Source organism: Siniperca chuatsi, linkage group LG10 (genome assembly GCF_020085105.1).
Source record: "Siniperca chuatsi isolate FFG_IHB_CAS linkage group LG10, ASM2008510v1, whole genome shotgun sequence".
NCBI classification, from domain to species: domain Eukaryota; kingdom Metazoa; phylum Chordata; class Actinopteri; order Centrarchiformes; family Sinipercidae; genus Siniperca; species Siniperca chuatsi.
Window position 1 is genome coordinate 9,122,204 of NC_058051.1, and position 23,452 is coordinate 9,145,655.

Below are 23,452 nucleotides of genomic sequence, written 5' to 3' on the forward strand. Positions count from 1 at the left end.
AGATCCGGTCCAGTGGACAGAGCGGTGCCAACTGGCGTTCGAGAGGGTAAAGCAAGTCCTCTGTGGGGAGCCTCTCCTCCACACACCAAACTTTTCTCTCCCTTTTGTTCTGCAGACTGATGCGTCGAACAGGGGAGTGGAGGACATTTTGTCCCAGCAGGTGCAGGGTGTTGACCGCCCGGTCGTATACATCAGCCGGAAGCTGTCAGAGCGGGAGGCCAGGTACAGTACAATCAAAAAAAGAGTGCCTGGCCATCTGGTGGGCGGTCGAGGCCCTGCGGTATTACCTGCTTGGGCGCCCATTCACCCTCTGTTCAGACCATGCCCCCCTCCAGTGGCTCCACCGCATGCAAGATGCCAACGCCCGGATCACACGGTGGTATCTGGCTCTCCAGCCTTTTAAGTTCAAAGTGATCCATAGGCCGGGGACGCAGATGGCCGTGGGCGACTTCCTCTCCCGTTTCCATGGGGGGGGGGGTTGGTTGGGCCGGATGGCTCCCAGGCCTAAGTCGGGCGGTGGGGGTATGTGGGTATGGGTAGCTTTAAGCTGCAGAGGGAGAGGTGGGGGAGTTGCTCAGGTGAGCAGCATCAAGGAGAGATAATTTGCACAGCTGAACCCGGTTAACTAATTATTCTCTCCTTAAATACAGTAGTATGCTGTACAAGGGGGAAGAAGAGAGGCGGTTGGAGAGCGGACGGAAGAAGAGAAAGAGCGTGTGGACAGAAAAGAAAGAAAGAACAAAAGAAATAAAGAACGTACACGGAAACCCTGGTGTCACAATTCTTATTTTGCTTTCACATGGCAAGACTGCTTTTCATTATTGTAAGTTAATGTTAGCTGTCCCAACCAGTATAATTTCATGTTACTACACGTCATCACCAAGGGCTAAATAAGGAGTCCAAGTCACAGTTCCTGAAAATGCATGTTTTTTCTATGAAAATCACACACTGAAAGCGCAGCAATTTATTCAAAACAATAACATTACACTCTGTTTTCTCAGTTAAAACTACTATCAATAAAATAATAATGTGCTTACACATGAGTGGTCTCTGCACAGGCATCCGTGCACACCTTCAGCTCTGTGAGGAGTTGGGTCATGGTGTCAGCAGACGCAGACTCTCTTCATACAAGATAGAGGCACATTTCCTGACATTCCACCCTGAGATCTGGTACAATGTCTGGAATCTCAACTGCTGGTGGCTCTGTGGCATCTGGGATGTCACGGACTGTTTCATCAACACCAATGACAGCAAAACCTTGATGCATGGATGTCCTGTCAGTGCATAAAACAAAACACATGACTGAATACATTTATATTTTCTGTGAAAAACTGATGCTCCTAGTCATTTACAACACTGAAGCAAGTGCTGAAGCCAACACAATATGCTAATGAAATACAAACTATATATATGTATTATATGTCAGTGGGTCTATGTTGTGTATCACCATTGCATTATTTCTGATTGCAATCAACATGCCTTTATTGAGATATCTTCCAAGCCTCAGCTCACACCTTTTTTTTATTATGCACAACGAATGATACTGAACTGATTGGATTAACCAACTAAATATGTATCAGTAAGCAGTGCAAAAAATATGAATATGCACACCCTAGGGAAAGAGATTTTACATTCCTGTCTCATGTGCATGAGAGCTACTCGAGGATAGACTACTTTTGTATATTGAAAGCAGACTTATATAAAGTAAGAGAATGCATAATTGAGCCAGTTACCATCTCAAACCACAACCCAGTTATCATGAAAAATAATTTAGGGTTAGACAAACTGTTTAGATATTGGAGATTAAACGTTTCGGTGTTAACAATTCCCCAAACGAAATAAGAAATACAAGATGCATTGAAGGAATATTTCTCTATTAATAATGATGGTAATGTCTCCCCTTTAATACTGTAGGAGGCAAGAAAAGCCACAATACGGGGTAAGATTATATCTATTGGGTCTAGAATAAAGAAACAAAGAAACTCAGAACAACAAAAGTATGAAAATGAAATAAAGAGGTTAGAGAGGGAGCATAAAAACAATAAAAAATAAGAGACGCTTAGGGAATTAAAAGAGACGAGGAAAAAAATAGACAAAATACTGACATACAAAGCAGAAGGAGCCCTTAGATACATAAAAAGAAAATACTATGAAATGGGAAATACAGCTGTTAGACTTATGGCTTTTCAGCTCAGGAAAGATCAAGCTAGTCACATAGTTCCTAAGATTAGACATTCTGTAACGAAAAAGGTTGAGACCCACCCCACAGCAATATCTGACGCCTTTGCTGATTATTATCAGCTTTTATATAGAGGCCAAAACTAGGAATCTAAGAAAGATAAAATTACTTAATTTTTGAAACCTCTTAATTTGACAAAAGTATTGATGGAGGAAGCAAGTAAAACAACAGACCCTATAACAGAAGATGAAATTAAAGAAACAATCAGTAATCTAAAAAATAATAAGGCACCAGGAACAGATGTTTTTTTTCTGGAGAGTATTATAAAGTTTTTATGAATGATCTTTCTCCAATACTATGTGAAGTATATAACTATGCGCTACAATCAGGAGACCCACCAAAATCGTGGTCTGAAGCCATAATTTCAGTATTGCATAAAGAAGGCCCCATGCAATGTACAAGTTATCACCCGATTAGTTTTCTATGTGTGGATTATAAAATACTAACATCTATCATGGCTAAAAGAATTCAAAAATATATTTAAAAAGTCATAAAACCAGATCAAACCGGATTTATTCGAGGCCGTCAAGGAACCAACAATGTGAGAAGGGCTTTAAATTTACAATCAACAGCGATAAAAAACAAAAGAAATGCAACGCTTCTCAGCCTCGACGCTGAGAAAACATTTGATAGAGTTGATTGGCTATTTTTGGAACAAACACTGATGTGTGCACTGACATAAAGGCGAGCTGCTGTAACAAAGAGTTTCCCTTCGGGGATCAATAAAGTATTTCTGATTCTGATGGAAATGGGTTTCGGAGAAAAGTTTGTAACCTGGATTAACCTACTATACAAAGAATCAAAATTGAGAATAAGGGTGAATGGCCAGTGTTCCAAATTTTTTGAGGTAGAAAGAGGTGTGAGACTGGGTGACTCCTTGTCTCCCGTCCTCTTTGCATTGAGCATCGAACCACTAGCAGAAAGGAGGTCTTGTGGTAGTTTTGGTGTTGACACTTCCTGTTTTATTTTGTAGTAGTCTCCTTCCCTTGTGTGTCTTGTGTTTTTACTTCCTGTCTGTGTTTTCCCTCCAGTTTTGATTGATGGTCCTCCCTTGATTGTTTGCACCTGTGTCTTGTTGTCTCACCTCCCCTTGGGTATTTAGTCTGGGTCTTTTCTTTGTTCTGTGTTGGATCATTGTTGTACACATGGTGTTGTTCCTGGCCAAGCCCTTGACTGAGTTTATCTTGGATTCTTTGTTCTCTGGTGAACCTTGTTTGGATTTTGGAATTTTGGATTTTTGGATTTTGGCTTTTGTCTGCTCATTACCTGTCTGCTCACCTCTGCCTGTTCTTGCCTGCATTCCACCCAACAATAAACACGGTAGTCATCCAGCTACTTCCGCTTCCTCGTCATCTGCTTTTGGGTCCACATACCTCCATATAGCACCTCCCGCCTCACGACAGAATGATCCGACCAAACATGGACCCAGCAGGTAAAGACCCGGAGGTAGCACCCTACCACTTAGCACTGGCTAACAGAGAGATTCTGGTAGGCCAGCATGAACACTTACTCCAGTTTCTGACAGACAGCCATCAGGCCATGGTTTCCCAAATCATTCAGGAAACCCAGCAGGTCTCCCGACTCACCACCCAGCTCTCGACAGCCGGCACTGCCTCGCCTCCAGATTCCGGTCACTCTCCACCACTCCCTGTCTCTGCTGGATGGCAGGAGCCATCGCTACCGGTATCTACTGGATGGCGGCAGCCATCGCTCCAGGTCTTGGCTGGATGGCTCCAGCCATTCCTCCCTGTCTCGGCTGGATGGCAGCAGCCATCACTCCCTGTCGCCTCTGCTGGATGGCAGCAGCCATCACTCCCTGTCGCCTCTGCTGGATGGCAGCAGCCATCACTCCCTGTCGCCTCTGCTGGATGGCAGCAGCCATCACTCCCTGTCTCCGCCGCTGGATCGCAGCCGCACCCTGTCCTCGCCTCCGCCGCTGGATCGCAGCCGCACCCTGTCCTCGCCTCCGCCGCTGGATCGCAGCCGCACCCTGTCCTCGCCTCCGCCGCTGGATCGCAGCAGCCTTCGCACCCTGTCGTCGCTGCCGCTGGATATCAGCCGCACCCTGGACTCTCCGCCGGACCTCAGCAGCCCCCTGGACCCCCTGCTGGATCGCAGTCGACTTCTTTCCCGGCTGGATCGCAGCAGTTCCCTGAACTCTCTGCTGGATCGCAGCCGACTCGTTTCCCGGCTGGATCGCAGCAGCTCCTGAGGTTCCGAAGACAGCACCATGTCCGGAGGTCCAGTCGCCAGTGCCATGTCCTGCTGCCACGCCGGTTCCAGTCCCTGCTGGGTCGCAGCAGCCCCTTGGTCCAGTCCCTGCTGGGTCGCAGCAGCTTCTTGGTCCAGAGCCGGCTCCATGTCCAGCCATCCAGCCGCCGGCTCCCTGTCCCGAGGCCCAGCCGCCGGCTCCCTGTCCCGAGGCCCAGTCGCCGGCTCCAGATCCAGCCACCTCACCACCCTGTCTTGATGTCCCGCCGTCGCTGGCTCCCCGTCCTGACGTCTCATTGCCAGTCCCCAGCCCCGCTGTACCGCCATTGGTCCCTGAGTGGATGGTCAGGCCTCCAGAAAGGGTCAGTGTTCGTCGCCGGCCTCCAGAAGGGCTCCGCCTTCGTCGCCGGCCTCCAGTGACTCTCCGTGTTCGTCGCCGGCCTCCAGTGACTCTCCGTGTTCGTCGCCGGCCTCCGGAGATCAGCTCTGAGGTCCCCAGCTCCGCACCTGTCCAGCCCCGGGCCATCCGCACCAAGTCTCCCACCTGGCCCTTGAATCCCTCCTCCGGACCCCCCTCCGCCCACCCAGGAATTTTGGAATTTTGGAATTTTGGATTTTTGGATTTTGGCTTTTGTCTGCTCATTACCTGTCTGCTCACCTCTGCCTGTTCTTGCCTGCATTCCACCCAACAATAAACACGGTAGTCATCCAGCTACTTCCGCTTCCTCGTCATCTGCTTTTGGGTCCACATACCTCCATATAGCACCTCCCGCCTCACGACAGGTCTAAGTTTACCGAATCTAAAATATTATTACTGGGCAGCCCAGTTAACTGCAGTAGTGTCCTGGATTAAAAATGATAAAGAATCAGGATGGGTTGAAATAGAACAAAGTTCAGTCAAAGAGATACCCTTGTCCATTTTACCTTTTATAAACATAAAACAAGGCCTTAGAATCAAAATTGAAAATGACTGGACAAAACATACTCTAAAAATCTGGACAAATATAAAAAAAAAATGTTTGGAAGTCCAGAATCTTTTTCCAGGGCCATGCCTATAGTAGGTAATATTGAATTTCTTCCCTCTATATGGGACAGGGGATTTACAGGAGAGGAACTTGATAACTGAAGGCTCTGGCTCCCATTCTACTTTTGGAGACTCTAGGAACCACAAGTAATCCTGCATTCTGGGAATGTAGTGTTGTAATGAGGTATTATGAGCTCTTTAAGATATGATGGTGCCAGACCTTTAAGAGCTTTCTAGGTGAGGAGAAGGATTTTATTTTCTATTCTGGATTTTACAGGGAGCCAGTGCAGAGAAGCTAATATTGGAGAAATATGATTTATTTTCCTAGTTCTTGTTAGTACACATGCCGCAGCATTCTAGATCAACTGTAGAATCTTCAGGGACTTATTCAGGCAGCCTGATAATACGGAATTGCAGTAGTCCAACCTAGAAGTAACAAATACATGGACTAGTTTTTCTGCATCATTTTGAGACAGGAGGTGCCTGATTTTTGCAATGTTGCGTAAGTGAAAGAAGGCAGTCCTTGAAGTTTGTTTCATGTGGGAGTTAAAGGATAAATCCTGATCAAAGATAACTCCGAGGTTCCTTACGGTGTTGCTTGAGGCAAGGGCAATGCCATCTAGAGTAACTATATCTTTAGATAATGTGTCTTGGAGGTGTTTGGGGCTAAGTACAATAACTTCAGTTTTGTCAGAGTTTAACATCACAAAATTGCAGGTCATCCAGGGTTTCACAGAAGTTCCACAGAACCTTGTGTAACTCTGTGACTAACTTTGCCGTGCACAGAGGACTCACCGTTAACATGTACAATCTGAGATTGATCTGATAGATAGGATTGAAACCAGCTTAGTGTGGTTCCTTCAATGCCAATTAAATGTTCCAGTCTCTGTAATAGGATGTGATGGTCAATGGTGTCGAATGCAGCACTAAGATCTAACCAGACAAGTTCAGAGACAAATTGTTCGATGCAATTAAAAGTTAATTCGTAATTTTTACTAGTGGTGTCTCTGTGCTATGATGCACTCTAAATCCTGACTGAAAATCCTCAAATAAACTATTGTTATGTAGAAAGTCACATAACTGATTGGCGACTGCTTTCTCAAGGATCTTGAGGAGGAGAGGAGAAAGGGAAGGTTAGATATAGGTCTATAGTTGGCTAAAACCCCTGGACAAAGAATGGGCTTTTTAAGAAGAGGTGTAATTACAGCTACTTTGCAAGTAAACTATTGTTATGTAGAAAGTCTCACAACTGATTGGTGACTGCTTTCTCAAGGATCTTAGAGAGAAAGGGAAGGTTAGATATAGGTCTATAGTTAACCCCTGGATCAAGAGTGGGCTTTTAAAGAAGAGGTTTAATTACAGCTATTTTAAAAGACTTTGGGACATTGCCTGTTAATAAAGACAGATTGATCATATCCAGGGTAAAACTTCTTTAAGCAGCCTAATTGGAATGGGGTCTAAGAGACAGGTTGATGGCTTAGATGAAGAGATCATTGAAGTTAGTTGAAGAAGGTCGATAGGAGCAAAGAAGTCAAAACATATATCAGGTTTAACAGTTGTTTCTAAGGTTCCTGTGTTTGAAGATAAATCGGTACTGGTTGAGGGCAGGACGTGAAGAATTTTTTGTCTAATACTTAAAATTTTATCATTAAAGAAGCTCATGAAGTCGATACTACTGAGGGCTATAGGAATACATGGCTCAATAGAGTTGTGACTATCTGTCAGCCTGGCTACAGTGCTGAAAAGAAACCTGGAGTTGTTTTTATTTTCCTCTATTAATGATGAGTAGTTGCCTGCTCTGGCATTACGGAGGGCTTTCCTATATGTTTTAAGACTTAAACACTTAAGAGTTAAGATCTTGTCAGGCTAAATTAGATTTTTATGGATTGTTGGAACACCATTTCCTTTCAAGTTTTCAGAATCGGAATCAGAAATACTTTATTGATCCCCGAAGGGAAACTCTTTGTTACAGCAGCTTGCCTTTACGTCAGTGCACACAGGAGAAAGTACTAGCAAAAAATATAATACAATACACTATAATACAGGTCAGAACATAAATTAAGTTGCAGGTGGGTATAAGTATAAAATAAAATAAGTGTGAAGTACAAAGTGGGTTTACTGGTTGATAATGATAATACGGTATAATAATACAATGTAATAACATAAGTAATAAGTAGTAGTGCATGTACTGTCAAGCTAAGTGTAGCCTTTTGAGATTATTATGAGATGGTGGATATTGCACAGCAGTACTAGAGGTATGAATAAATATCAATATCAATAAATAGGAAAAACTGGAATATTGCACCGGAGTATTAAAGACGACGAGATGGAGCTACGGCAACAGGCAGCATGCACGTTGGCGCATGCGCACTAATGTTCCGATTTTGCGATGTTTGCTTTAATTTGCAGTTTTGGGGGTTAAACCATGGAGCTAACCTTCTTTGTTTTATTATCTTCTTTTTTAGAGGGGCGATAGAATCGAGTGCCGTTCACAGTGAGCCTGCAGCACTATCAACAAGATGATCGATTTGGGTGTGGACGTCAATCAGACAGACCCGGCAGAACAGAACCAAGAACAGAGCGATTAACCAGATGGGTTGTTGTCCTCCATATTTCTGGACATAGTGAAATGTGTGGTGGTTAGTTTGCTGAGTGCTGTTTTACGCAAATATAGAATAGAAATCTGTTCAAGCTTGATGGGACATTCTGGGAGAGTGCAAGCAAGTATATCTTGGTGTGCAGGAAAAAATGGCCATAAAATTCAACAGCTGGGTCAGGGCATGCAACCTTAAAAATTTATGAAAACAACAGGTAACCCTCTCTGGGTTTCACTCTGGATCAAATTTCATGATCTCATGTATTGAAACAAGGGGTTTTATGCGACACTACCCACCAACGCCAGCCTCAATGTTTTTAAAAAATAATACAAGTTCTAGTTTTCGCGTGGATTTAACAAAGCATATGGATTAAGAGGGTCAGTGACAGGTAGCCTTGATAGAGATTCCATACCCACACACCTGGTTTAACATTCCTATAGATCCTTTTTTCCCTATAGATTCTTCACCTACTTTGAATGGAGGAAATCACCTGACAACCGAGATTCACAGGGTGAGGTCCATTGCCAAAAAACTTGCAGCGGATACTATACAGATCCAAACGATCACTGAAAACGGTCCTGTTGAATTCTTTTTTCCCAGATATGGAGAAAAATATTTAGATTCTCAATAATACATTACATCTCCGCTGACAAGTCAAACTTTTCACTACTCCGACATCTTTTTCTGCGAGAGGTTACTTTTGAACTTGGATTTGAGAAATAAGCTGACCCGGGCAAACAATGGCTTCTATCTTATGGCCCCTCGCCAATGCAAATTACCGTTTAAAAATACTGGGGGATTCCCTGTTTGTCAAAAAAGCTACTGTCTCTCCCACTGTGTGTTTAGGTCTTTCAGCAGCCTTGCTGAAAAGTAACACTCTCTACCCGTAATCACGTATTATTCAAGCATATGTAATCAAGAGAACCTATTTTTGGATCCATGCCGAAGTACCTAGTTTTGGCGATGGCTAACCACGAAGCCTTTACGAGAAGAAATTACTTGTCACCCTTCAATTTTATCCATAACGACACGGAATACTCAGGATGGCAGATAGCTTCTTGCCAAGGCTTTCCAACCAGTTTAACAACAACCGGTCAGTCAGAGAGTTTTACAGTATGTTTACAGCCATGGGCAGATACATCTTAAAGAATTACATCTCTGCATGGACATGATTTTCAACAGGGATATGGCTTATTTATTTTTAATCTAAAACCCGAAGAAGACAGCCGCACCTTATCTCCCGTTTCCAGCTGGAATTTAAGACTGGAGATGAGATTCAGAGTTCCATTACCGCATACAACGACGCTTATTGTTTACGCCTGTTACGATTCTATTCCAGAGATAAACTCCAAACAACAAGTGTGGGTGGATTATTACTGAACTGTAATATTATTATTACCGAGAAACTGAACTGAAGAAAAAATGAACAATCATCAATTAGAAACCGTCATGCGGAATTTACTGGGACATGTGTTTTGCAGTGTTTGAGCCTCCGATTACCGTGACTGCAGAGGTCATTTAGGCCACCGGCCTACTTATTATTGCAGACACGGACCCCTGACATCGACCTGGACAGAACTGGCTTGCACTAACTCTGGAGGAAGATGGGAATGCCACCTATTACTCTAAAAGCATCTTACAATTTTTTTGAATACCACAGTGGGATTTATTGGGTCTCTGTAAATAATATTATAAAGAGTACGGTCTAGACCTGCTCTATAGGAAAAGTGTAGTGATATAACTTCTGTTATGAATTGGCACTATATAAATAAAATTTAATTGAATTGAAATTGGAGGATGGAGAATTTTCTGCCACGAGAGCTTCAACACCCCCTGTCCGCCTTTTGCAGACAACATTGCATTTATTATTTTTGCCACAGGGCCCGCGGTCTATCCTACAATCATGTGTTATCTTTGTATCAAGATGACCCACTGAAAAATGATGTCATGGTATCAGATTTTGTGAAAAGATATACATGTCCTTTAACCACGTCCCCTGCTCTTTAAAAATGTTATTATATTATAACGAGTGTCATAATATGATAGAATTATAGACGTTAGATTTTTTTTTTGGTTTATACTAAATTAACTTGTACACCTGCAAACCATGAGTTGTTAAATTGTGTTTTACACTTCTATGCTTTGTCATAAAACATTTCCTTATTGATCAAAGGTGTGATTATTTATTAAACTTGTAACCAACGGAGAGAAAGAGAAATATTACTCTTTTCTTCATCTTTTTTTCGTCCAGTGACAGCGTCCAAAGTCCAATGAAGCTCCGGTGTCCTCGGTGTCTCATACCTAATCTAATCTCTTTTACACATAATATAGTTTGTGTTCTTCGGAAAACTAGCTTTTATGTTGCTAAGAACTTCATTAAAGATAACATTGTCTTCTTTCCTTGTCTCCTTCTCCTCTCTCGTTTCAGACTCCTTTGGAGTAAGGGTAATTTCTCTAGTTTCACCTTCCTTTTGTTTCTGGAGATTAAGATATCTTTGTAGGAGCATGTTTTATTTTTTAATTTTCTTGTCAGGTAATTACCCTTTTTGATTAAGAATCTCTCTCATTTTATCATCCAAGTCATTTTCTGCCTTTTGTCTGATATTTTCAGAACGCTTTTGCATGTCCACGGCTTAGTTGCTCTGATACATTTTCTGCATTTTGTTTTCTCACTCACTTAGGAATGAGCCCGTTGACAAGTGAGTAGAGTCATCAAAAATCCTCCTTTGTGAGTAATTGATTTTGGTTTCTTGCTTTGGCCGGTATTTTTATTACACTCTGATGTGTTTCTTGTGGCGTTTTAGTTTTTTGTTTTGACAGGCGGTTATGATGTCAATACTGTGTAAAGATTTTTCAATTTCAGGATGGTCATTCGCTTGAAAAAAAAACATTGTCCAAAATAACCAGGTGTGTTTTTGCAATAGGAAAAAGTTGTTCATCTTCAAAAGAATCAGGTAGTCCATCATACATGGGTTGAAACTAAGTATAAAACAATATTTTTAGGTACTATATCCATCACATCTTCACACTTTTCCAGTAAATTTTTTACAAAATAGGTTTTTCCACTACCGCTGGGTCCCACAGTCAGACAGGAAAAAGGTACTCGCAGCCTAGGATCAAAATTTGTTTCAATTTGCAATAATGAGTACTGTCAAGTTAAGTGTAGCTTATTATGATGATTATGAAACGGTAGATATTGCACAGCAGTAATAGAAGTATGAATAAATATCAATAAATTAAACTGAAAACAGAGTATATTGCACAGGAGTATTAAACAGAGAATATTGTACAATTATTTCAAGTATTACAGTGATGTTAATGATCCAATGTCCAGTTTAGTGACTTAAAGTCATTTAGACTGACACTTAGAGGGAGGAGTTAGGAGGAGGGAAGAGTTTGGCACAGGCAGGAACGACTTCCTGTGGTGCATTTTGGTGGGATGAGTCTTTAGCTGAAGGTACTCCTTTGTTTGACCAGCACGTCATGGAGTGGGTGGGAGACACTGACCAACATGGCATGTAGTTTGGCCAGCATCCTCCTCTCTGACACCACCAACAGAGAGTCCAGCTCCACCCCTACAATGTCACTGGCCTTACGGATCAGTTTGTTGAGTCTGTTATCGTCCGCTATCCTCAACCTTCTGCCCCAGCATGCAACAGCATACAGGATAGCACTGGCCACCAGAGACTCATAAAACATTCTCAGCATTATCCAGCAGATGTTGAAGGACCTCAGCCTCCTTAGAAAATAGAGGCGGCTCTGGCCCTTCCTGTAAAGAGCTTGAGTGTTCTTAGCCCAGTCCAGTTTATTGTCCATGTGTACTCCCAGGTACTTGTAATCCTGTACAATGTCCACACTGACCCCCTGGATGGAAACCAGGGTCACTGGTGCCTTAGCCCTTCGTCGATCTACCACCTCCTCCTTAGACTTTGTCACATTGAGCTGCAGATGGTTCCACTCACACAATGAGACAACCCACCACAGCCCTGTACTCAGTCTCATCACCACCGCTGATACATCATTTTTATTTTGATAGGTGTAACTTTTGGGCCCCGCCTCAGTAAAGTCCTGTATGCTGTCAGCCCCTAGCTCATTGTTAACTGCCCCAGATAATTGCCCAGTTCAAGCCGAGTCTTCCCCTCTTTTGTGACAAGGATCAGATTATCTGTATCATGTAAAGAACCCTCTCTTGTAACGGCTACATAAAATTGTACAGCTTGAGACGAGCATAGGTGATGGTAAAAGCAGCTATGAACACACTAGGCCTCATGCAAGAACAATTTGTATGAACAGATTTGTTCCTAAGTGGCTTGTACGAGTGATTTAGGAGAACTTGCCGCATTCAAAAATGTCCTCGTATTTTGAATTTTCTCTTAGGTACGAACCCAATTTACGAATGGTCCAGACCTGTCGTAGGAGTCTAGTGCAATTAGTCTGTTGTTATCCCAACCTAAGTTTTTCTCACTAATGGATTATGTATTTCATTACTTTGAAGCAATTTTGAATTTAAAAATCCTATATAAATTACACTTCATAATTATGTTGACATTATCCTGTTTGACTCTGCAATTGGAATTATAATATAATTCTAAATTTATTCATAAAGCCTAACCTGCCAAACCTGACCAGTGATAACATGTTTAACCACATGTCTTCATTCCGCCGCTGGCTGTCGAGGTGGTGTCCAGCAAACGATGTGGGCTTTGTAGATAATTGCTGGACTTTTTGGGGAAGACCTGATCTGATCTGATTATTTTGATTGCTTTGCTCCTATCAACCTTCTTCAACTAACTTCGACAATTATTAATCAAAGCCATCAACCTGTCTCTTAGACCCCATTACAAATACACTGCTTAAAGACGTTTTACCCTTAGTTAGCACTTCATTACTGGATATGATCAATCTGTCTTTATTAACAGGCTATGTACCACAATCCTTTAAAGTAGATGGTAAATGGACTGTACTTCTGACTACTCAAAGCAACTAAACTACATATCTCATTCACCCCATTCACACAGCTCAAAGTAACTAAGCATTCACACACCAAAGGCGCAGTGTCTTGCCCAAGGACACTTCAACATGTGGGCTGGGGGAAGCCAGGATCGAACCACAGACCTTCCGATTGGTGGACGACCCGCTCTACCACTAAACAGTGGCCCCCAAGTAACTGTAATCAAACCACTTCTTAAAAAGCCCACTCTATACCTAAAGATATAGTTACTCTAGATGGCATTTCCCTTGCCTCCAGTACCACCATAAGGAACCTCGGAGTTATCTTTGATCAGGATTTATCCTTTAACTCCCACATGAAACAAACTTCAAGGACTGCCTTCTTTCACTTACGCAACATTGCAAAAATCAGGCACCTCCTGTCTTAAAATGATGCAGAAAAACTAGTCCATGCATTTGTTACTTCTAGGTTGGACTACTGCAATTCCGTATTATCAGGCTGCCTGAATAAGTCCCTTAAGACTCTCCAGTTGATCCAGAATGCTGTGGCACGTGTACAGACAAGAACTAGGAAAAGAGATCACATTTCTCCATTATGAGCTTCTCTGCACTGGCTCCCTATAAAATCCAGAATAGAATTTAAAATCCTTCTCCTCACCTACAAAGCTCTTAATGGTCAGGTGTCATCATATCTTAAAGTTCTCATAATACCATATGATCAGACTAGAACAATGCGCTCCCAGAATGCAGGGTTACTTGTGGTTTCTGGAGTCTCCAAAAGTAGATTGGGAGCCAGAGCCTTAAGTTATCAAGCTCCTCTCCTGTGGAATCAGATCCCAGTTTGGGTTCGGGAGGCAGACACTATCTCCACATTTGAGACTAGGCTTAAGACTTTCCTCTTTGATAAACCTTATAGTTAGGGCTGGCATGGGTGAGCCCTGAACCATCCCTTAGTTATGCTGCCATAGGCCTAGACTGCCAGAAGACTTCCCATGATGCACCTCTTTCCTCTCTCCTTCTCTCCCTCTCCATCTGTATGCATTTTTATCCCATTACTGCATGTTACTAACTCAACATCTTCTCTCTCCCGTAGTTTTGTGCTTTCTCGTTTCTCTCCTCTCTCCTTCTGTCGCTTTCAGCAGGTATTTCTGCCTCCGGAGCTGCAGAGACTGGATCTGTGGTTGTGGGCCACCTGTTGCCATCATGTTCCTGCTCGACAACTGCTACTACAGTAGTTGTTATTGGCTCTGTTACTAATACTGACAGTATTTTTCCTATAGCTGTAATTCCTATTATTACTAATTTATTAATATTAACACTAAAATTACTATTTTACTATTAACAAAAATTATAATTCTAGGTGGTCTTTGCATTGTGCATTGTGTTTCCCTTGTGCTTCACTGCTTGTACTCTTGCACATCTACCTGACCAACCTTTAGGGAGGGTGGACCATAGGACTGTTTGATCAAACAGCCAAAATTGATTTGCAATTACTTGAGTCTGATGGTGTTATGGGCATGCTGGAGGTGACATCATAGCTTTGTATCTTTTTGCATCTCCTTTTATTGTTTTTGAATGTCTTAACCCTCTCTTTATACAATTTTCCATCACATTCCAAATTACATTACATTTGTCACCTGGGAAACGTGCTTCTGGTATTGATTCTGTTTTTTCATAGCATTCAAATTCTCATACCAGGTAAAGGGGTATTTCATCTGGAATAGGCCTTCATTGAAATGAGATTGGCAAGCGAACCCTGACCGTCTCCTGCAGAGTAGTTGCTAAGAAACAGATACTCTTTGGACCCCAAAAACATGAGGCATTCAGTTTCAATCCATGGTCTGGGTAAGAAGTGTTCTTCAGTAGTCAGGCAAGCTAGGATTTGAGGTAGTTAATTTAGTGGTTGAGGGCCATTGCCTTGCTTTTACTTCCCATGCATATTGAGATATGTGCTCATTGAATTGTTTCCAACTAAATCTAGTATTGGTTACGTATAGTTTATCTGGTCGCACCTTTGAACAGACATAGCAATTACTCATTTTGTTTTGTTTACCTGTGTATTGGACCCGCTAGTACCAATTTTTAGTTAGCGCATTCAGATAGATTGCATCTTCTTGATAGTTTTCGGGATTGGGAGTGGGCGCTATGTTCTCTTTCTCTGGAAACAAGAGCTGTGAGACTATTCAAATTACTTACACTGTTATTAATGCCATAAACTGTGCTTTGCAATATTTCTCCAACACTTTCTTCAGTCGGTGCAAGGGTAGGTTTTTAGAACTAATGTTTCTCTTTGATCTTTCACCTAAATGCTTTTTGAGTTCCGTAGTTCTATGTCCTACTATTTTAGTGCTGGTTTGTGAGGCAGCAGAAGTTGTTATTTGTATTACAGTGGAAGTTGTTGTTTCAGGTATTTGGATAATAGCACTCTGAGTTGTGACTTTAGAGCGGGGGTCGGCAACTTTAGGCACATGTACGACCATTGGCAGGCAGCAGCTTAACCATTGGCACACTAGCAAGTGCCCTCTCATCCACATGCAATGATTTTTTTTTCTTACACAGTCCTGTTTCTTCTTGTGTGTGGAAGTGTGTGCATGTGTTTATTTCTAGTACTTGCCTAGTTGCCTTGTTCGCAGAATGTGGGTCAGAAATACACCTGAGTGGGCTCAGTAGACGATGGCAGGACCACTTGCTAAGAAAGGTAATGTAAAGCTTCTGGCATTCCAGCCCTGGTGGACAGAAGAGTGGGGTGTTGTGTTTCATAAAGATCGTGCTGTGTGTACTTTATTTCTTGAAAATGTTGTTTGCCGAACTTCAAGTGTAAAACACCATTTTCAGACCAAACACGAGAAAACTTTCAAGGACGAGGCAGAGAAGGCTCAATCCATCAAACTTGTCATGTCCAGGTACGGTAAGCAAGCCGACATCCTCAAAGTCTTTGCCACTGCTAAAAATCATGGTATCAAAGCAAGGTATTGCATTGCGAAACGTGGAAAGCCATTCACTGAGGCAAGTATATTAAGGAGGCTTTCCTCTGTGGCTCAGATGTTTTGTTTGATGGCTTTTTAAACAAAGAGACCATAAAATCGAGAATAAAAGACATTCCAACGTCAGCCAGAAGTGTTGAACGACGCATCGAAGAAGTGGCAGAAAGCGTTCAAACGCAGCAGACAGTCGGTTTGAAAGACGCCATGGTATTTAGCATCGCACTTGATGAGAGCGTGGATCTGAATGACACACCACATTTGGCAGTTATGGCAAGATACTGTGATTTGACTATAAGGGAGGAGCTCTGCTGCTTAAAACCAGTGCCTAGAACAACAAAAGGTGAGGACATAGCCAAAGTTTTTATAGAGCATTTTGAGGAGCAAGGGATTGACATTAGCAAGATTTTTACCCTCCTGCAGTCGTTTGACAACTGACCACTCTGAAGATTGTGTGCAACTTAAAGTGACTAAGTATGACCCCCAGATAATCGAGCTCAGCAACGGAAAGCAGGGCCAGGGATCACATGTGACTGGTATGCATCTGTTTATTTGTAGCAAACATGGCTTTGCATAATGGGGCTCTTTGTCCTGGTCTCTTTTTTTCATCTCAGATGTGGATGTTTTCATAAGGATGGCAGCATTCTTGTATTGTGCTCTCATATATAATTACAATGTCCTGATTATGGGAGAAAAATGTTTTTTAAAAATGTTGCTATGCGCTTTGCTTATATGGATGGAATAAAATTACAGCTCCGTTGGAGATTAAAATTTTGTTGTAGTGTCATAATTAAACTTAATGTTAACCTTAATGTTAATATGGCACACTGAAAATTTTAAAATGGCACTTTATATCAAAAAGGTTGTCAACCCTTGCTTTAGAGGGTTCAGTTTTTGGGAGAGTTACTGAATTGGTTCTAGTAAGAATCAATCCAAGTTTACCATCTGTCTCTTTTATCACTTTAAATCACACGGTACTTTAAATTTGTTGTGTTCTCTTCAGTGATCATTGTTATTTCCTGCTTTATTTTTTCAGAGTTTAGTAAGGCTATTCTTATTTAGCAACTTTTCAGACCCTCTTAGTGACTATTTCTAAAAAGTGACAAATTTAGCGACCTATTCAGACCATCATAAAGGCGAGAAATATATTCAATATATAAAAATATATGTTGGTATTTACAATGGTATGAGGGTGCACCAATCCCTCTGGAGGTCGGACCGGAGGTCGACGGCAAAAGTGAAACCCCTCAGGAGGCCGGCAACATGGCTGGAGATCAGGACCAGGATCTAACCACTGGACATCTGAACAGGAGGCCGGCGTCAGGGCAGAAGGGCTGGTGGCCAGCAACAGAGAGGCTAGCAGAGGCTGATGCTGAACAGGAACTGGTGATTGCAGCAGCTCAGGAACAAGAGACAGCCATAGCTCAGCAGGGGCAAGATGTTGCTGCAGTTCAGGAGATTCAGGAGACTGCTGTGGCTCAGGAATAGTGGATTGCTGCAGCACAGGTGATTTCTGCAGCTCAACAGCAATTTGCTGCATCTCCGGAGAAACAGGATGCCGCTCCAGCTCATTGGGCTTAGGATGCCGCTGCAACTCAGGAAAAACGGATTGCAGCAACTCTGGAGCTGGATTCAGCCACATCTCCACAAGAACAGGGGTGTGCTGCAGCTCAACAGCTCAACAGTCTGCTGCAGCATAGAAAGTTCAGGAGTCCGCAGCAGCATCGGGAGGTTGTGGCCCAACCGGAGCAGGAGGCAGCTGTAGCACAGAGAGTCCAGTACTGCTGCAGCTCGAAAAGCCCAGGAGTGCTGCAGCTCAAGGACTGGTGACCACCAACTGGGAACCAGACAGGACTGCAGACATCTCTGTGGCACACGATAGCTGAGTCTTTGTGGTGCTGAGGACAAGCAGCTGGGCAGCAGAGAGGCACCGCACTTCCTTGGTAAATGGACTGTACTTATATAGCGCCTTTCTAGTCTTTTTTGTGTGGTGCTTCAACTACATATTATATTCACCCCAAGAAAGTAAATCATTCACACACAACAAATCCAGCAGAAACTCCAACACGAAGAATACATTGAAGAAAACACTAGAAAGCACAGAGAAGGGGCTGGACCAGTTGACACAGAGGATGAAGACGATCTGACAAAAAACAAAGGAAGCACACAGACTATATACACAGGTGAGGGCAGGATAACTAGACCCAGGTGACACTAATTAGGGTGGAGCACACAATCAAAACTGAAGAGAAAAGCAAACAAAAACAGGAAGTAAAACTACACAAGACACATGAGGCAGCACACTTAAATAAAACAGGAAACAAGAAAAACCCAAGACCCAAAACCATGACAATCTCAGGCTCTATATCCTACTCAGGCTGAACTGCATGGCAGTAACAGCCAGGAACAAACTCTTTATGTTTCACAGGGCCGGTGGCACGCTGTATCTTAATAAAACGGAGGAGCACTTAACAACTGACAGCTTGACTAAATTGCATTGAATACGTGTATTCAAATGCTGACCAGACATTCTTATAATTCCTACAGAGTAGGTTCAACTGAAATGGCTAGCAGCAACTCTTAATGTAACACTACGAGGGCTTAAAGTGGTAGTTATCAACAACCAAAATCTATCAAATTGCTCTAGCTAACTTCATAAATAAATTTTTCACCACAATGTACTTCTTTGTAAGTACAGCTGGATGTCTACTACTGTGGCAGACTAGTGGCGGTGAATGTAAAGACTTTTGCTAGTCTAAACATTTTAGAGTGTAATCTAAAATTTTGATATTGCTACAATAATTATGAATAATTGCCAACACTACTATGCCTCACATGGGGCACCATCTGTTGGGATTTACAATGGTTAAAGGGGGCACCAACTTGTGTAGGTGCAATCAATTAATTATGGCTATCAGAATTATCAAAGATAATCAGAAATAACTGTAATGAGTGGTTACTTTGTCCATCTGTAGTATGTTGGAGTGGTGCCCCAAGGACTTGTGGCACCACTCTTCATAAAGAAGAGAAATTGCCAATTAATTGATTCAGTTAACTGAACTAATTAAATAATGAAATTAATAACTAACCAAAATTACCATTAATAGCTAGTAGGTTGGAGTATTTGGAGTTCAACATAGAAGAGGTTGGCAAAGTATTCACTCTCATGCAACATTAAAGAAATCAGCATAACTATACACAAGCATTTATTAAAAGATAATAAAAACAAAAACACACAATGTGAAGTCTAACTCTAAATGCACTAAACTGCTGAATAGTGACTATTGCCAAGGGCGTATGTCGTCAGACAAAGAAAGTTAATTCAAAATGCCGGCAAGCAAAAGAAATCTAACTCTAACTCTAACAAAATGGCGGCCAGGCCATGTATGTTAGAGTGTGGCTCTGTTAAAGTCAAACTGGGGTGGATGCGTGAGCTGTAAAGGATAAACGGTGCCACGTTAGAATGAAGATAGTTAGTTGCATGGAAGACCCTGTCTCTGTGTGAACATCACTAACATCAACTTAGCATGTGGCTGCCAAATTAACCTAACAGTGAAAACACATCACAACAATAAAACTTGATGAACCAAATCTGTTGTTCAGTGTTTCTGCTCCGACCAGATTACACGGCGGTAACAGCTGTTGCTGAGCAGCAGTGCTGGTGACAAAGCCAGGACGAAAGAGAGCTTGCTTACTCTCGGTTAGCGGTGAGCTAACCAGAAATCTTAAGACAAAGACAGGCGCTTGTGTTGCGGCCTAATCCTTTATCCTTTCGTCGGTGGATCTGCGCCAAGCAGACCACGCTGAGGTTCAGCGAACCATCGTCGGAGGGAAGAGCAGAGAAAAGAGACAGACTGACCACTTTTATGGACCTGGTGACATTACGGGGTCACAGGTCAGACTGACTAATGGTTGCTGGGATGCTGATTTCAATGGCCCTCAGGATTGTCGAATGCTGATAAAAGTTCAGTTAAAGTCCCACAAAATTCAATGGTGGAGTGCCCGTGGTCCCAACATACAGTCGCAAGGAAAAGTATGTGAACCTTTTGGAATTTCATGGTTTTCTGAATAAATTTGTCATAAAATGTGATCTGATCTTCATCTAAGTCAAGGGTATTGACAACCATAATGTGTCTAAAAATAATTACGTCTTCTGTCTTTATTAAACACAGTCATTCAACATTCAAAATGGCAGTGGAAAAGTAAGTGAACCCTTAGAATTAATAACTGGTTGACCCCCCCATGGCAGCAATAACCTCAACCAGGCGCTTCCTGTAGCTGTGGATCAGACCTGCACATCGTTGAGGAGGAATTTTAGCCCATTCTTCCTGGCAGAACTGCTTTAGCTCTGTCATTTTCTTTGGACGTCTCATGTGTATGGCCCTCTTGAAGTCAATCCATAGCATCTCTATTGGGTTGAGGTCTGGGCTCTGACTTGGCCACTCCATACTTTATAGACGTTACTATTTGGTAGTTCAACCCTTAACAATATATGATTGTAGAAACTCATTATAGGTTTTCAGTGTAAAATTATCAAGTAAAGTACAAGTACATCAGAATTGTACTTAAGTACAGTACTTGAGTAAATGTACTTTCCACCGCCTCATATAGTAAAATTAACATCTCTCTCATAGTGTCAATTAATACTGAACATTATCTTTGTAAAGGTAGAATTAATGGCTGAGCCATTGGATTACATTAGATTTTACAGGTGCACCTAATGAAGTGGCCACTGCGCGTATGTCACAATCCCCCACATTCACCCCCACCCCTCAAAGTGGACTGTTGCCCTTAGATTAGAAATACAGAAATGAATGGACACCAGTGGAAAATCTGGAACATTACACATGCCTTGGAAAATGGTTTGAAGAAATAACATGCATGCATAAATGTGCTAAAACATGCAAAAGTATTGTTATCATCCTTCAATGCTGTAAACTGTGCAGTAACTCTGTACACTTGTAAAGACTTGAGAAAGGTTTCAGGGGTACAGTAGATTCAAATTCAAAGTCACAGCATGATGATAGTGATGACGAATGCACGAAAATTTTGATTGTCCTTCCTATGTCCCTATGTGGGATGTCTGTTCGTTCATACTCGTTCAAAGCTAACGTGAGTGCCATTTGTTTCTCCCTGGGTAACTAGTTTATGTGAGGCATTGATGGCAGCAGTTTTTTAAAGATGGGGAAGTAGGTGTGCTGTGTGAGCACTGGAAGTTAAGAAAGTTTTCAGTAGTAAGTAAGTAGCAATTTGTCAATGTTCAAACTGTTTCAGAGATTGAAGTGTTTTGAACAAGGCTGAAGCTGAACAGGACTTTGGTGACGCAGAATACTACTACAGTACTGTAACGTACTGTAGAGTTACAGTGTGTATCTTGAACTTTTCCTGGAAGCCAGTTTTTACTTATATTATATTATATTATATTCTTTGAGCCTGTTGATTTATGCAGCGGAGATAGAAGAATGCAGTGCTGGACAATATTTTCTATCTGTAGGACCATCCAAAGGATTTTGATACGACACATTTGTAGCCTAGTTTAACCTTTATTTCAGTTTCCTCCCATATTTTCCATGATGACTAAGCTAGAAGCCTTTCAGACCTAGACGATCTGTTTCCGGCTTTTGTATTCACTGTGTGCTCTGTGTCAAATGTGACGTCAATCTCAAAGATGAAGATAAATATTCCTGACTTTGCTGCATATGAGCAAAATGTTTGCTGCCCTAATAAATTAAATGCATTTTTTTTGCCTTTTTGTAGCCTTCTTTTTCATTTCACAGCTGGCATGGTTTATTTTTTCCTCCAATTATTATGAACCCTGTTTTTGTTCTTTCCTGTTAATGAGCCTGTGGTCCCACAGGTGTGAAATTTTCATCCTGTCTAACTTGATCCTATAACTTTGTATTGTTTTTAGTCATGTCCTGTGCTTATTATTTTACTTTTAGTCCCAAACCCATTTAAATTCTGATTACTTAGGATTTAGCTTACACCCAAAAAGGTGGGGATTGCATTTGATTCAAAGGATAAGGCTGGTGGTATTATATAGTTTTCTTACTGTCAACAAATCCCATGAAAAGACTAAAACCAACAATACGCTAGTATAGTATAATACTTTCTGACTTCCCTACCCTGTATGTGGCACTCAAGCCCACTGGTTCCTGCTGAAGATGGAAATGTTTAAAAATGGCTTCCAAATGTATAGTTTCATTTTAAAAAAAGGCTCAGTGATTTCCTAAAATGCTGGGAACTGCAGTTTTGATTACTATTTTTAACAGAGGATTGATCATTTAAATGTTAAATCAGCATTAAGTTATTTTGGCCCACTAGGGGGCAGACAAACTCAAAAACAAACAGCTCCCACGTACCATTAGTATGTCTGTATGTGACATTGCAATAGTTGTCCTGTCCTTTCGATCCTGTGGGTCTCATGCTTGATGAGATGTGAGCTTATCCAGCACACACACCCTTGGCATTGATATCCTTGGTCTGTGGCTTAACAACTATGTTAATGCTGTGCACATTTAACACAAACACTGAAGTCATGGTGTAGTTCAGGACTGACCCACAAAAACAGATGCTTGGACTCAGCAAAGTAGCCAAAGAGTGGGTGAAAGAGGGCTGTTTAGCATAATGTATTTTACAACTTTGGGAAGATGATGGAAATCATCAGCTTGAGATTCTTCAGTTAAAAGAGGCTCTGATATGGAAGAAGGCTAGCGTTATCCCTGACATCATCACAACTGTGTCTCTTTCTGTACTCCTTTGTTTCTTCAGCATTTGTTTCTTCAGATTACAATCCCTTCTCTTTCTCTCGGTTCTCCATATATGGACTTGGCTTATCTTGTCTTTGTGAACTCTTCTCTAAGATGTTATCCTTTCTCTCCCTCCTTTCCTCCTAATCAAAACTCCTTACCACTTATTTGCCAAAAAAGACTATTAGAGATCGTAATTGTGCTTTTAGTTTCTTTTAGTACCATATTTTCTAATCAGATGAAATTTGGATCTTTCTTTTGGCTTTGAAATTAGCAGTAGATAATGGCTCAGTCTGCAAACTACCTCCCATCTTTCTCCATATATTTTCCAGATGCAAAACAAGAATTTTGGAAGGACCTGAGCTGATTAGAAGGAGTTCATTTCATGGCCTGTAAAACCAGGAGGGGGACCTCCCTGAAAGACAAAGCAGTCAATTGGAAGGGGGCCAGAGAGAAACAGAACTGAGGGAGAGGGAGAGTGGGAAGAGGGATGGATGGATGGCAGTGTATATAGGAAGGGAGGGAAGGAAGGACACCTGGAAGGCTTGTCTGGGGCAAAATGCCTGCAACAACAAGACTGCCTCACCACTGGTGAGAAAGAGAAAGGAAACAGAAAAAATTAAGAAGAAGAAGAAAACAAATGAGAAGAAATGGGGAATGTAGAGAGTAAATCCAAAGTAGGGGGGCTTTGGAGGCGCATC

The 23,452-nt window shown here is 41.9% G+C and overlaps 1 long non-coding RNA gene across 1 annotated transcript in view; it reads right to left on the reverse strand.

Annotated features, from left to right (window-relative positions):
* LOC122882686 overlaps positions 1-23,452 on the reverse strand; it is a 40,583-nt gene that overhangs the window by 14,543 nt on the left and 2,588 nt on the right. Inside the window, exon 2 of the long non-coding RNA XR_006379438.1 lies at positions 1,038-1,274. This is a non-coding gene — a long non-coding RNA (uncharacterized LOC122882686). The remainder of the gene's footprint in view (positions 1-1,037; positions 1,275-23,452) is intronic.